Genomic DNA, 14,725 nt, shown 5'->3' with positions numbered 1-14,725 from the left:
GGCTAGGCGTGGCTCTGGTGAGGTGGAGCTGTGGCGCTGGGTCGAGAACGAGCTCGGGGGCTCCTTTTATAGCCGATCCGAGGTGGTGGCCATGAACGGGATAACGCCTGGCGATGATTACGGCGAGGCAGAGGACGGTCAGGTGGATTAGGGAGCTAGGCATCACCGCGAGGGTTCACTGGTTCCGTTCAAGTGCTAAGCTTGGCCTGCCTTGGGTGTTACTCCATGTTCTCGACGGAACGGCTCACGGGACTTGTCGGCGGTAGAGAGCACGCGCTGTGCTGCTCAGGCCACGGCGACGGTGCCGTAGCGTGCACAGGCAAACGGATAGCCATGCGGAGGCCACGACTGGCTTGGGCGGTGCTGGACGGCGCCGAAAGGTGGTGCCGATCCCTACTGGCCGCCACGGGTGGCTCTGCCACCGCAGAAGCTGCCGGCGTCGGCGAGACGCGTCACCACCGACGATGGTGCCCGTCCAAACGAGTGTGCGGCGCTCTGGATAAGGAGGGGGAACAGGGAGCAAGGATCCAAGGAGGCTACTGGCGAGATCGTCGACGGGTTCTGACGAAACGACACTGTCGCCTGAACCCAGACACTGAATCTCTGAACTTTTCTGAATCCAGACAGAAACAGTGCATGCCAGGTGTTTGATGAAATGATTTTGGCATGTGGGAAATTTTTCTGGAGCTGATCTTTGGTGAGGTGGCCTCTTGGTGTATCTGGAAGCTGCATGAATTATCTCAGAATTTTTGGAAAAAGAAAAATATGAATTTCACCAAAAATGGCATTTCTGGTCCAAACTTGCAGTGGACAAAATTTGAAATATTTGAACTGAGGCCAAGTGGATCTTGATGGATCTAGGTTGAGGGTACTAAGGACTAGTCAGAGGAGTTGGTTTGGGATCAAAACTCAAAAGGAATTTGGTACTTCCTTTGCAAATCACCTAGGCCCATAAATAATGGTAGAAATAGTTTTTGAGGAAAATAAATTGAATAAAAACCAAATATGGCTTGAGACTTGCTGGAGATGGGAGTCTTGACCTGATCCAAGGCAGGGAGGGGTTTTGGAAGGCTATGTCAAAAAGTGACATGGCAAAAGAGGAAATTTTGAATGGGGAAAAGAATAAACCCATAACTCCTAGGGTTTCTTTTTAATAGAAGGAATTTCAAAAATGAATTTGAGTAGAGGCAAGACAAAAATGAAAAGCTCTCGAGGCCAAAAATCAAGGTTGAGAAGAGTACAAAAATATTTGTCATAAAAGTTTTTGAGGGGGAGAGGGTTTAAGAAAAATTTAAATAGCTTCCTCCAAATCACATAAAGATTTTGATAAAAACCAAATTGAAATTTTTGGAGTGTCACAACACCTACCCCCTTAAGAAAAATCTCGTCCCCGAGATTTCAGCTGATCCTCAAATAGGTGTGGGTATTCTGCCCGGAGAGAGTCCTCTCTTTCCCATGTCGCTTCATCCTCGGTGTGATTGCTCCACTGAACCTTGAAGAACTTAATTGCTTTCTGACGGGTCCTCCTTTCAGACTCCTCTAATATCTTTATTGGACGCTCCCTGTAGGTGAGGTCTGGTTGCACATCAATGTTCTCATGTGACACCTGCTTCTCTGGGTTGCTTACACATTTCCTCAACTGTGAGACGTGGAACACGTCGTGGACGTCTGACAGCTCCTTGGGTAGGTCTAGCTGGTAGGCTACGGTGCCTCTCCGTGCAACCACACAGAAGGGTCCAATAAATCTTGGTGCTAGCTTTCCTTTAACCTTGAACCGTTGCAGGCCCCTCATAGGAGATACTCGTAGGTACACATATTCACCGGGTTCAAAGCTGACTTCACGGTGCTTCTGATCGTAATAACTCTTTTGTCGACTTTGCACTGTCTTGAGTTGGTCCCTGATGAGTCTAACTTTCTCTTCAGCTTCCTTGAGCATGTCTGGGCCGAAGATACGACTGTCTCCTGTCTCTGACCAATTTAATGGGGTACGACACCTCCGTCCGTACAGGGCTTCAAAAGGTGCCATTTGTAGGCTGGATTGGTAACTGTTGTTGTATGCGAACTCGGCATATGGCAGGCTTTCTTCCCAACTGGTACCATAGGTGAGGACACATGCTCTCAGCATGTCCTCCAGAATTTGGTTCACGCGTTCAGTTTGTCCATCAGTCTGGGGGTGGTAGGCTGTACTGAATGCTAGCTGAGTCCCCAGAGCCTGTTGTAAATGATCCCAGAATTTTGAGACGAACTAAATGCCTCTATCGGATATTATGGTCTTTGGAACTCCATGCAGACAAACTATACGGGGGAGATAAATCTTGGCAAGTTTCTGAGTGGTGTGGGTTGTCTTCACTGGAATGAAATGTGCCACCTTGGTTAATCTATCGGTGATGACCCATATGGCATCATTTCCGCGTTGTGACCGAGGTAGTCCGACAATGAAATCCATCCCTATTTCGTCCCATTTCCACTCAGGTATCCTGTTTGGTTGCAGTAGTCCGGCTGGTTTTTGGTGCTCGGCTTTTATGCGTTGGCAAGAATCGCAACATGCAATGAAGGTGGCTATATCCCTCTTCATACTGTGCCACCAAAATCTTTCCTGAATGTCCTTATACATTTTGGTTCCTCCAGGGTGGATCGAATATGGAGCGGTGTGGGCTTCGGTCAGGATTTGCTGTTTGAGGCCCTCTATATTCGGCACGCAAAGTCTGTCTCCGTACCATAATATTTCCTCATTGTCTATGACGAATTCCGAGGCCTTGCCCATACTCACTTTTCTTTTTATGCCTTCGATGCTGGGGTGTCCATGTTGAGCTTTCTTAACCTGCTCCACAAGGGTGGGTTGTACTTCCAAATTTGACACAGTGCCTTCCGTGACCATCATCAAGTTGAGTTTGGCGAACTCCTATTGAAATTCAGGTCTCAAGCCTTGCAGACTATTGTCGTCCAAGCTGGGGTTTCGACTAAGAGTATCTGCCACTATGTTAGCTTTTCCTGGGTGGTAGTGGATACCAACATCATAGTCTTTCACTAATTCCAACCAGCGGCGTTGCCGCAAATTGAGCTCTGGCTGTGTGAAAATATATTTGAGACTTTTGTGGTCCGTATATATTTCACAACGATTCCCAAGCAAAAAGTGTCTCCACTCTTTGAGTGCATGAATGACTGCTGCCAATTCTAAGTCATGAGTGGGATAATTTTCTTCATGCTTTCGATGTTGCCTTGAAGCGTACGCGACAACCTTGCCTTCTTGCATCAGCACACATCCGAGGCCTTTCCGGGATGCGTCACAATACACTTCAAAACTTTTGTGTATGTCTGGTATAACTAACACTGGTGCGGTTGTTAATTTCTTCTTGAGTTCTTGGAAACTCTTCTCGCAAGCTTCAGTCCACACAAATTTCTTCTCCTTCTTGAGTAACTGTGTCATTGGTTTCGCTATGGTGGAGAATCCCTCAATGAACCTTCGGTAGTATCCAGCCATTCCCAGAAAACTGCGGACATCTGTTACGTTGGCTGGTGGTTTCCAGCCAAGTACGGCCTTGACTTTTTCTGGGTCCACGGCAACACCTTCTTGGGTCAATACGTGGCCTAGAAAACCAACCTGTCTTAACCAAAATTCACATTTGCTGAATTTGGCGTATAATTGGTGTTTCCTTAACTCTCCCAGTACAATCCTGAGATGTTCTGCATGCTCTTCTGGTGTCTTAGAGTATACCAGAATATCGTCAGTGAACACCACGACAAATTTGTCCATAAATTTCATAAACACTTTGTTCATGAGGTGGACAAAATATGCGGGGGCATTTGTTAGTCCAAATGGCATTACTGTAAACTCATATAGTCCGTATCTGGAGGTGAATGCTGTCTTAGGGATATCTTCTGTCCAGACTTTTAATTGATGATATCCTGACCTTAAATCAATTTTTGAGATAACTTTGGCTTGTGCGAGCTGGTCAAATAAATCATTTATCCGTGGCATCGGATATTTATTTTTGACGGTGACCATATTGAGTGCTCGATAGTCTATGCATAATCTCAGTGTCCCATGCTTTTTCTTGGCAAATAATACTGGCGAACCCCAAGGTGAGGAGCTGGCTCGTATAAATCCTTGTCCAGCAATTCTTTTATTTGCTTCTTTAATTCTACTAACTCGAAGGGTGCCATCCTATAGGGTTTCTCGTAGATGGGGGTGGTTCCAGGTGCTAGTTCAATGCTGAATTCTATTTCCCGGTCTGGTGGCATGCCTGGTAGTTCTTCGGGAAAAACGTCGGGGAACTCACATACCACTGGAACTTTGCTTAACTCTGAGGTGTCCACCTTGTTCAATCTTGGTTGTCGTGATCCTGGTCTTTCTTGGGCTGCGACTTTTATTGTCTTCCCGTGATGATGAGTGAGGATTACAGTCCGGTTGAAGCAATCGATAAATCCCTTGTTGGTGGTTAACCAATCCATTCCTAGGATAACCTCTAGTCCTTTATTTTCCAATACGATGAGGTTTGCTTGAAAATTTTAGTCCTCTGAGCTCAATAACCACACCTTGACAGTAACTCTGAATGACTTGCTTATTCCCAGGGGACTTGATGATCATGGATTTTTCCAAAGGGAGTATCGAAAAATCATGTTGCAAAGCAAAACTCTTCGAAATGAACGAGTGAGAAGCTCCAGAATCAAACAAAACTGTGGCAGGTATTGTGTTGATAGGGAACGTATCGAGTACGATATCCGGGGCATTTTGTGCTTCCTCCTTGGTCACATGGTTCAGGTGACCCTTCTTGTGATTGTTGTTGGGGTTGAAGTTGTTACGCTTGGGTGCTGAATTGTTCCCATTGTTGTTCGGTTTGGGGCCGAGTTTCTTGGCTTTGGACACTGTTTAGCATAGTGCCCTTCCTCTCCACAAGCGTAGCAAGTGACGCCTGGGTGATACGAAAAATCCTTGTCCCTTGCGTGAAAATTTTTGATTGGCCGCGGAACATTGGTTGTGGGTCGGTTTGCTCCAATCTTCTGAGGGTCAGTCTTGTGCCGGTTGTTGCGAGCATGAGTAACTTGGTCCCTTTTCCGCTTGCGAAATTCCTCCAAGCTGTGGCGCTCATTTTACAATGTAATGGCCTTGTCCACGAGCGTTTTGAAGTCTGGAAAGGTGTGTACGACCAGCTGTCATTTAAGTGCTGGTGCCAGACCATCCAGAAACTTCTCCATCTTTTTGTTCTCCGTCATACGTTCTTCGTTGGCATAACGAGATAATAGGGTAAACTGACTATTGTAGTCAGTCACTGTCATGCTTCTCTGCTTGAGGTCGTCAAATTCCCTTTTCTTGATCTTCATAATGCTCCTGGGAATGTGCGCCCCACGAAATCCTTCTTTAAAATCTTCCCATGTGATACTGTTTTCATCGGGGTGCATGTGCAGGAAATTCTCCCACCATGACGCGGCTGCTCCCGTGAGATAGTGAGGTGCATAAAGTACCTTCTCACGGTCTGAGCACTGTGCAATAATCAGCTTCCTCTCAATGTCTCGAAGCCAATCATCGGCCTCAAGAGGTTTATCAGTATGAGAGAACGTTGGGGGACGCGTCTTCTGTAGTTCAGACAATTTAGAGTGCTGCTGTTAAGGCTCACGATGATTCCCCATATTGATAACATGGTTCATAATTTCCTGGTGCTGCTGCTGGCTTTGCTCATAAAGTTGGCATACTTGAGTAAATGTTGTCTCACTGCCTTGCTGACTTGATTGTCCCTGTGTGAAGTTGTTGCTAGTCTGGGCACCATAATTTTCTTCCGGCGGGTTTGGCATGGAACGCATCCAGGGACGAGGCATTTTTCACTCTGGGGTAATTTTGCAAACTCATGAGAAAATTGAGTCATAAAAAAATAATTTTGAAAAGGCAGAAATTTTAAGAACACTCAAATTTTTCAAGATAAACACTAGATCGCGCGTGGAGAAGGACCGCTCAGTACATATCTTACACGCAAGCCTTAATTATACAATACATCACTCAGGATGTGCGTACACATTCCTGACATGTTATTTAGGCTAGTGCACTTCTCCGAGATCCTACATGATGCGCACACAAACTACTACTCACCAAACCTATGTACATATAAACATATCATACAAGCTGGCACATCACACTGCTGCTAGGCGTGCTCAGTCGGAGATGGTGAAGACCTCCTTTGGCCTGCCGAGGGTAAGACCCAGTGGTGCTGGAGACTCAACCTCTTCCTCAATGATAGGCTCCAGGCATGAAGTACTGGGTTGTGGAGCTGGCACAGGTGTGGCAGGTGGTGCGGCTCTGACGGGAGTTGGAGCAATGACCTGGTCAAACTCCTCAGTGGTGGGCAGGCGACGAGCGGTGGCTAAGATGGCCGGTGTATATGATGCTGAGGACGAGACGAACGTCAGTGGTGGTGCCATGTGGAGGAGCTCCCTCCTGTTGGCGGAGCAGCCATGGATGGAATCCATGCGAGCAGCTACGAGGTCGTCCACGAGGTTGTCGAAAGCTGCCTCTAGTGCCTTGAGGTACTCAACAAGCATCTCAATAGCCTTATCTCTTTCTCCCCTGGTGCAAGCGAATGCATAGTGGAAAGTGTATGGCACGTGGCATGGGAGGTAGCGGTAGCGACGAGTCATCATTGAAGGAAGAACATCCTGGAGACGAGCTATTGCCTCACGGGCAGCCATCTGCATGGCATGCCTCTCCGTAGGCATGGCCCTCCCGACGAACCGAAGCGGCGGAACTCGGCGCGTCCTCCCTTGAACTGAACTGCGGCCTGGTACATGGACAAACTGTCGCTGAGCTTGTGCCGGTAGAGTGTGAACTCCGGACGGACTGATGGCCCGATCGCGATCTTGGTGATGGAGATGAGGAGTTTGACAAACCCCTCAGGAACATTGGCGAACACCTGTGACTCACAAACGTTGCCCGCCATCTACAAAAGTAGACAAAATCCCGAATAGTCAAATCATAAATTTATGATGACCAACAGAAAATTGCTACAATATGCAGAATAATAAAATAAGCTAATAACCGATTAGCGATCGCACCTAGTGGCTTCCTACAGTCAGCCTGGCTCTGATACCAAGTTTGTCACGACCGCCTTTCCAATAAAACATTTATTGAAAAGCCGACCTTTGTATTAACCAGTACAGAAGAATTCTTCTTACTGGCAGACAAAACCTTGATACAGAAATCCAGCAGTACTAATATTATACATGGTTGAGCTGAGGATGCTCAACAAATTATTACAAGCACGCCTATATTATACATAGAGGCGGATATGACACAAGGGTATGGTGGCATAACTACTGACTCGTAATAGAGGTGGTGGTGGATATGTCACAGTGAGGTGGGTGACATGACTCTGAAATCTTACAGCTCATCAAGCGTCGGAGTGAGGCTTGATGATTTTTATTTGGGTGGCGGAAGCGTGTATAATACAATTGAACAACTCCAGGGTCGCACGTGACTGACTGGGACTCCTCTAGGCGTCGGACTCGCTATCGAACTCTTCATCCATAAGATCGCCTTCGTCAACATCTGGCCAAATCAACAAGCCAGGTGAGTACTTTGAATGTACTCGCAAGACAGTTCGGACATAAGATATAACAAATGTAAACATGATGCACATGAGCAGGTCAGTATGCACAATCAAATAATAGATTTGCACTGCACGATAAATATGAGGAAATCAGGCGGTAGTCCTCCCGAAATCCCAATAAAAATAACTGAAAACCGATCGGGTGTCTGAAGCGACGCCTCAAAAGGTGGAAACAAATTCAACATGCCGCAGTCGGGCGTCGAGGCGACACCACATAAAGGGCTTATATTGAAAAGTAAGTAACAGGACGTTCCATAGTCGGGCGTCTAGGCGACACCTCGAAAAGGGCTTATAATGAAAATAAATAACAATGATGCCACAGTCGGACGTCAGAGCGACATCACATAAAGGGCTTATATCAAAAGTAAATAACAATAATGCCACAGTTGGACGTCTGCGCGACATCACATAAAGGGCTTATATCAAAAGTAAATAACAATAATGCCATAGTCGGACGTCTGCGCGACATCACATAAAGGGCTTATATCAAAAGTAAATAACAATAATGCCACAGTCGGATGTCTGAGCGAAATCACATAAAGGGCTTATAGTTTATCATTCGAATTTAAGTAGCTCATGAATTCAAATTATCACAAGGAAATACTCAGCATATAATAATAAACTGGTTAGTCCATTCACATGAATAACCTTCAACCGAGTTTACCACTCTCGGTTGTATGTTTATACTCCGGAGACTGTCACTGGGGTTAACACTGAGATTTGACACTCAGACTGACACTGGCACTGAGATGATGTCCAAGTCCTTGATCGTGGACATGGATACTCGAATGATTTTGACTCTACAGAGTTTGTACTGTTTAACCACAACCAACGGATTTCAGTAGTCACAAGGACTAGTTCCGTATATGCTGTTTTAGAAGAAACACGTCTAACCAGTACACACCCATTCCACATTCCGTTGCCAGGGATCACCCTCGGCGACGTTCAAGAAAAACCTTAAGACGGGGAGGCCACAACCTCGAATAGCATGGGATCAAATTTATATCGCGCGCTCTAAGGGGTGCCCCCCTCTCGGTCCCAACCGGAAACACCCATGCCCCCTGACCGGATGACTGGCTTTAATCTAGGGCCATGGAACCCTCATCGCGGCCCCTCTGTTTGGTGTGTACCAGGAAAGAGGTTTGCAACTTACTAAACCGCACTCTTTGCAGAAAACATGTGGCAGCACGAAGGGAAAACGAACGGGATCGAGACTTGACCCACGTTGAAACTGGAGTTCACGGTTGACATAGAACTGGCATGCTTCAACAATACCAGCCTGCAACCCATCATGTCACCACATGATCGTGTTATCTTATCATCATAAGAACACATCAACTTCGAAGCTCACCGGTAGCTTGCCTTGCATGCACATAACATTCACAAATGCTCATATAAACATGCCATGAGAAAACTACTCGAGCAAACATGCAAAACAGTCATCATATCAAAGGTTCAAACATGCTTGCCTGGTTCGGAGAAGTCGGGGTCTAGCTCGGCGAAGTACGCGTCTCCTTTACTCCTTCCGGTATCTACGTATTTAAGAAAAATCGGATACTACATAAATACCGTGCGTGTACAAAAAGCATCCCAAATATTTTTCAAATAAATATGACAAAAAACTAGATAGAAAAACAAAGATGACAGAAAAAGTTTCAAGTTAAAATCATCTTTTGTTTAAAAGTTATAAGAGTTATAGTCCAGGGACCTTTCTGTAATGAAACAGAAAGATTCCAGGGTTCTCTTTATAAAAACAGAAAACGTTTCAGTTAAGAACACGCCAGCTCAGAGGGGAAGACGTATTTTGCCCAAAGGCGTTTTCAGAAAACGTTTCGAAAAAAGAGAAAAAGCTGACGGAGAGGTCCCACCCGTCGGGTTTGAAAATTGAAACAGAGTGCTGGCGCCCGAGGGCCGCGGTGGTCGCCGGTGGCGATCCACGGCGAGGCAGGGGGATCGGGGGTTACCAACGTGTTCACCGTGTCCTTCCGCACCTGTGGGTGGTGGAGTTGAGCGTCGGCGAGCACCACGTCGACGGCGACCTCAACTCCAGTGGACGGTGGTTCGGGCGTTGGTGGATCTCGCCGGGGAGAGCTGCAAAGGTCGAATTGATGCTCGGGTTAGGGTACTGGGTGCACTAGAGGTTTGCTGACGCTGTTTTGGAGGCGGGGGTGGCCTCACCTGAGTGGATCGAGCTGGAGCCCGAGGCGGACCGGGGCGGCTGTAGTCGGGGAAGGTGACCTCCTTGGGGTCCTTCCATTGGCTAGGCGGGGCTCTGGTGAGGTGGAGGTGTGGCGCTGGGTCGAGAACAAGCTCGGGGGCTCCTTTTATAGCCGATCCGAGGTAGTGGCCGCGAACGGGATAACACCGGCGATGATTATGGCGAGGCAGAGGACGGTCAGGTGGATTAGGGAGCTAGGCATCACCGCGAGGGTTCACTAGTTCCGTTCAAGCGCTAAGCTTGGCCTGCCTTGGGTGTTACTTCACGTTCCCGACGGAACGGCTCATGGGACTCGGCGGCGGCAGAGAGCACGCTTTGTGCTGCTCAGGCCACGGCGATGGTGCCGCAGCGTGCACAGGCAAGCGGACAGCCACGCGGAGGCCACGGGTGGCTTGGGCGGTGCTGGACAGCGTCGAAAGGTGGTGCCGATCCCTGCTAGCCGCCACGGGTGGCTCTGCCACCGCAGAAGCTGCCGGCATCAGCGAGATGCGTCACCATCGACGATGGTGCCCGTCGAAACGAGTGTGCGGCGCTCTGGATAAGGAGGGGGAACAGGGAGCAAGGATTCAAGGAGGCTACTGGCGAGATCGTCGACGGGTTCTGATGAAACGACACTGTCGCCTGAACCCAGACAGTGAATCTCTGAACTTTTCTGAATTCAGACAGAAACAGTGCATGCCAGGTGTTCGATGAAATGATTTTGGCATGTGGGAAATTTTTCTGGAGCTTATCTTTGGTGAGGTGGCCTCTTGGTGTATCTGGAAGCTGCATGAATTATCTCAGAATTTTTGGGAAAAGAAAAATATGAATTTCACCAAAAATGGCATTTCTGGTCCAAACTTGCAGTGGACAAAATTTGAAATATTTAAACTGAGGCCAAGTGGATCTTGATGGATCTAGGTTGAGGGTACTAAGGACTACTCAGAGGAGTTGGTTTGGGATCAAAACTCAAAAGAAATTTGGTACTTCCTTTGTAAACCACCTAGGTCCATAAATAATGGCAGAAATAGTTTTTGAAGAAAATTAAATTGAATAAAAACCAAATATGGCTTGAGACTTGCTGGAGATGGGAGTCTTGACTTGACCCAAGGCAGGGAGGGGTTTTGGAATGCTATGTCAAAATGTGACATGGCAAAAAAGGGGGGAGTTTTGAATGGGGAAAAGAATAAACCCATAATACCTAGGGTTTCTTCTTAATAGAAGAAATTCCAAAAATGGATTTGAGAAGGGTCAAGACAAAAAAATGAAAAGCTCTCAAGACCAAAAATCAAGGTTGAGAAGAGCATCAAAATATTTGTCATAAAATTTTTGAGAGGGAGAAGTTTAAGCAATTCTTTTAAATAGCTTCCATTTTTTTAAAATATCCTCCTCCAAATCAAATGAAGATTTTGATAAAAACCAAATCAAAATTTTTGGAGTGTCACACATTCGCCGTGTCAAAAATGCAGAGGGGGATGCAAGAAGCACAAGGCCTGCACATCCAAGCAAGCGGTAACATGGACTTGTACATGGCCCAAGCGCAAGCAGAGCTGCAGTGAGCCTGTACAACGAGCTAGTGTAAGTCCCTGCATTTCATTTAATTCGTACTGGCATTCGTGTATGATTTGTGTGCAGTGGCGGATCCATGAATTCAAGTTACCAGGGGCAAACATTTAACTTAAAAATACGAAGGCACTTGCACTCCGGAAATCAACATAACTTGAGAAATGTGAAGCTACATGCTTTGAAAACCAGCTAATGATCCAAAGTAGTTCAGATTATAATTTATAAACACTAAATGATGCAAGCACCAAAAAAACACAAAATGCAACATGGTGTACAAGGACTACAAACATGGTCTGTACCTGATTGAATTATTCGTTCTCTGGCTGAAAATATCGAAGTGTAATTGCACCTATAACCAGTGCACAACCTGCACAAGTATGCCAATAGTTTCAAATAACAGATTAGAAAAATATTTATGCTACGTTGTCATGATACCGGGACATTCTGGTAGATGGCCTCGACGTTTCCTCAAGCCATGAAAATGCACTATAATTTGCTTGTCATTAATGCCTGCAAATCTCTATGTCTCTCTCAACATAGCAGATCATCATTAGACACTAAATCCTTCAATGGGAGCTTGCAAAATGCTTGCATTACCTCATTAGACACTATATGTTCATCACTAGGAGCATGTATAATGCTTGCATCAAATCCTTCATTAGCAGTCTGTTCATTAGACACTTCAGGCTCAAGAACAACATGAGCTTGGATGTTTGCACCGGAAACTTGATTAGATACATCAGATTCAGTCAGTTCAGTATTGATTGGGGGAGTTATAAAATAAGTAGAAATTGGTTTCATTTTCTCATAGATTCCCTACATACAAGCAGTTTTACAACACCGTTAGGTTTAACTATTGGCCAGAAATTGAAGAGTTGAATTAGATATAATCAGGGATGTGATGTACCTGCTCGTTGCGCATGCTACTCTTGCAAGCTGTGACTGTCCGTTTGCGCAAGCTCGATGCCATGCCCGTGCTGCCACCACTGCCTCCCACGCAGGCTACACCCAGGGTTGGATCTTCATCTTCTTGTCCTTCCGTTCGCTTGAAGCCCAGTGACCACCCTCCAATGAGGTCGCGAGGAAGTGTTGTGTCGGTCTGTCCAGCGGCGGCTAGGTTAGGAGTGAACCAGACTGGAGGCTGGAGCGGATGAATTGGGAATTTTCCTGCTGTCGATCGATATGGGAGGCGCTCGTTTGGGCCGCGAGCCTGCTATAGGGCCTGCCTTGCACTTATGTTATTGGCCTATCCAAATTGAAACATTTTTCTTCATTTTTTACATTGCCTGCTCGTGCGTTGGGACGAACAAAACTAGCCTGGGCCAACCTGGATGACTCAAACTAGGTGCACACTTTCGAGCCATCCAAGGTGGCCGCCCATACCAGCCCCTATGGTGGCGTCGCCCCTTTTTGCGTGTATGATAGGGGAAGTGAAAAATATTCCAATGGCACTTTTGATTTACCCACAGAATGGTTGAATTGCTTGTTCTATGAACTGAGTTCGCCAATAATGTGAAGAATGCCAGTCTTTTCATCCTATTGTAGATTGCTTAGATCTCGATATGCCAAAAGTAATCGCATGAAATATACAGTAAAAGCCAGTGTGATGTGTGTGGCTGCAACTAGTCTGACTACACATCCTCATATAACATATCAAGGACGCACCATCTTACCAGATTAACCATTCAACTTACCAATGTAGTGTGGGAAGAAAGAAGTATTGGGACTGCGTATCCAAGCAATTGATGCCATGGACTCATTCGTACAACCTTGTAAGCGAAAAAGAAGTTGCAGTGTGCCAGTACAAAGAACTAGCATGAGTTCAGTTACATGCTTCTCGGAATTTTAGTTAGCCACTTATTGCAAAATTGTTCAATTACGTTGCTTGGCTTAATTTAGTTTGCTACTGATTACATAATGCCACAGCCTGTTAATCCTATTATAGACTGCGCCTATCTATGTGTTTGATACTTACTATTAAGAATTACTTGTTTGCCTGAACTTAAATAGCTACTTGTTTGTTTAACTAGTTTGCTGCTGCAACAACGGGTTACAATGATGTTAATAACTACTTTTCAGCATCGAATTGAAACTCTTTAATTCCTTGTTTGTTTAACTGGTTTGCTGTTATAACTCCCAGTTAAGATGTTTTTCTAACTTCAACTTTTCTGAATCCAATCGGAACTTTAATGGCAAAACAGGTTAGTCCAAGATCAAAGAGCGAGGTCCCCATGGACGTTGTATCATCCCACAGCAGTGGCACCGGCCCAATCGTGCATTATGAATTGCCAACTGCTGATGCTCTAGAGGCTAAATTAGTGGTAGAAAGAGATTCTGCTTCTGCACATAGAGATGAAGTTGACATGTTGAGGAAGCAAACAACACGATCAGTAGAAGTACTCAAGACAACCATTAAATATTTGGTGGATTTCAAAACAAAGCAAGCTGAGACTGAACACATTGTTAAGGTCCTGAAGGACAAAAGGAAATTAAATTCCCACTTGGTAAATCATAGGTGAAATGTTCTTTCCATTGTTGAATAACCTTTGTGTTGTTTGTTCATATAATCAATCAAACCATTTGTTTTAGAGATCATGTAATAATTGTTTTTTGTTTTTTGGTTTGTAATTTTATTTGAGCACAAGTCTGTATTAATTGATAAGACTCAGAGACATTTCATTTTGATTGTTGTGCCAGACCTACAAATATGCCAATCGGGCTGAATTTGCATTCAACAATAATAGTAGTATAGATGGACCATAAGTGGCACACATTGGAAAGGGCCAAGATGTTGTAGTAGCTTGGCTAAAAAAAGGATGTTGTTGTACCAAAGAAAAGTACAGCGGCCTGGCTTATGTATGTTAGTTGATATTATTGATCCATATACTCTATAAGTGTTTATATGTCTGTTAGTTCTGTACATTCTTGGTTGATTGACTCGGTATTTGAATCTTGATACATCGCTTGTGTACATATCTAAATGGGAGTACACATTATGATGCGTGTGACATTTGAGTTGGACATGAAGTGTTCCAAATATTCGAATTCACCTTAAACTGGATTCTAGCTTCTGAATTTGAGTATCGGCATTTGTAAACCATATTCATATGTGACAGTGGAATACATCTTTGTCCTCCTTTTGAAGATATATAAAAAAACATAGAATGATTTATAAAGATTCGTATAGGAATACAAAATGGATTGGAATTTAGTTGCCAGGGTAAACGTGGATGCTTATTGTCCCAAAATTTGAAAGGAGCGGCAAAATGTCCACTCCCACGTCGGCTGCCCCAAGCCAAGTGTCTGGGAGATGGAAATTACTGTCTACCCATTACACGGACAATCCATCGGCCCGATTTCCACTGCT

This window comes from Triticum aestivum, chromosome 7A (genome assembly GCF_018294505.1).
Source record: "Triticum aestivum cultivar Chinese Spring chromosome 7A, IWGSC CS RefSeq v2.1, whole genome shotgun sequence".
NCBI classification, from domain to species: Eukaryota; Viridiplantae; Streptophyta; class Magnoliopsida; order Poales; family Poaceae; genus Triticum; species Triticum aestivum.
Note: the sequence above shows the minus strand (reverse complement) of the source record.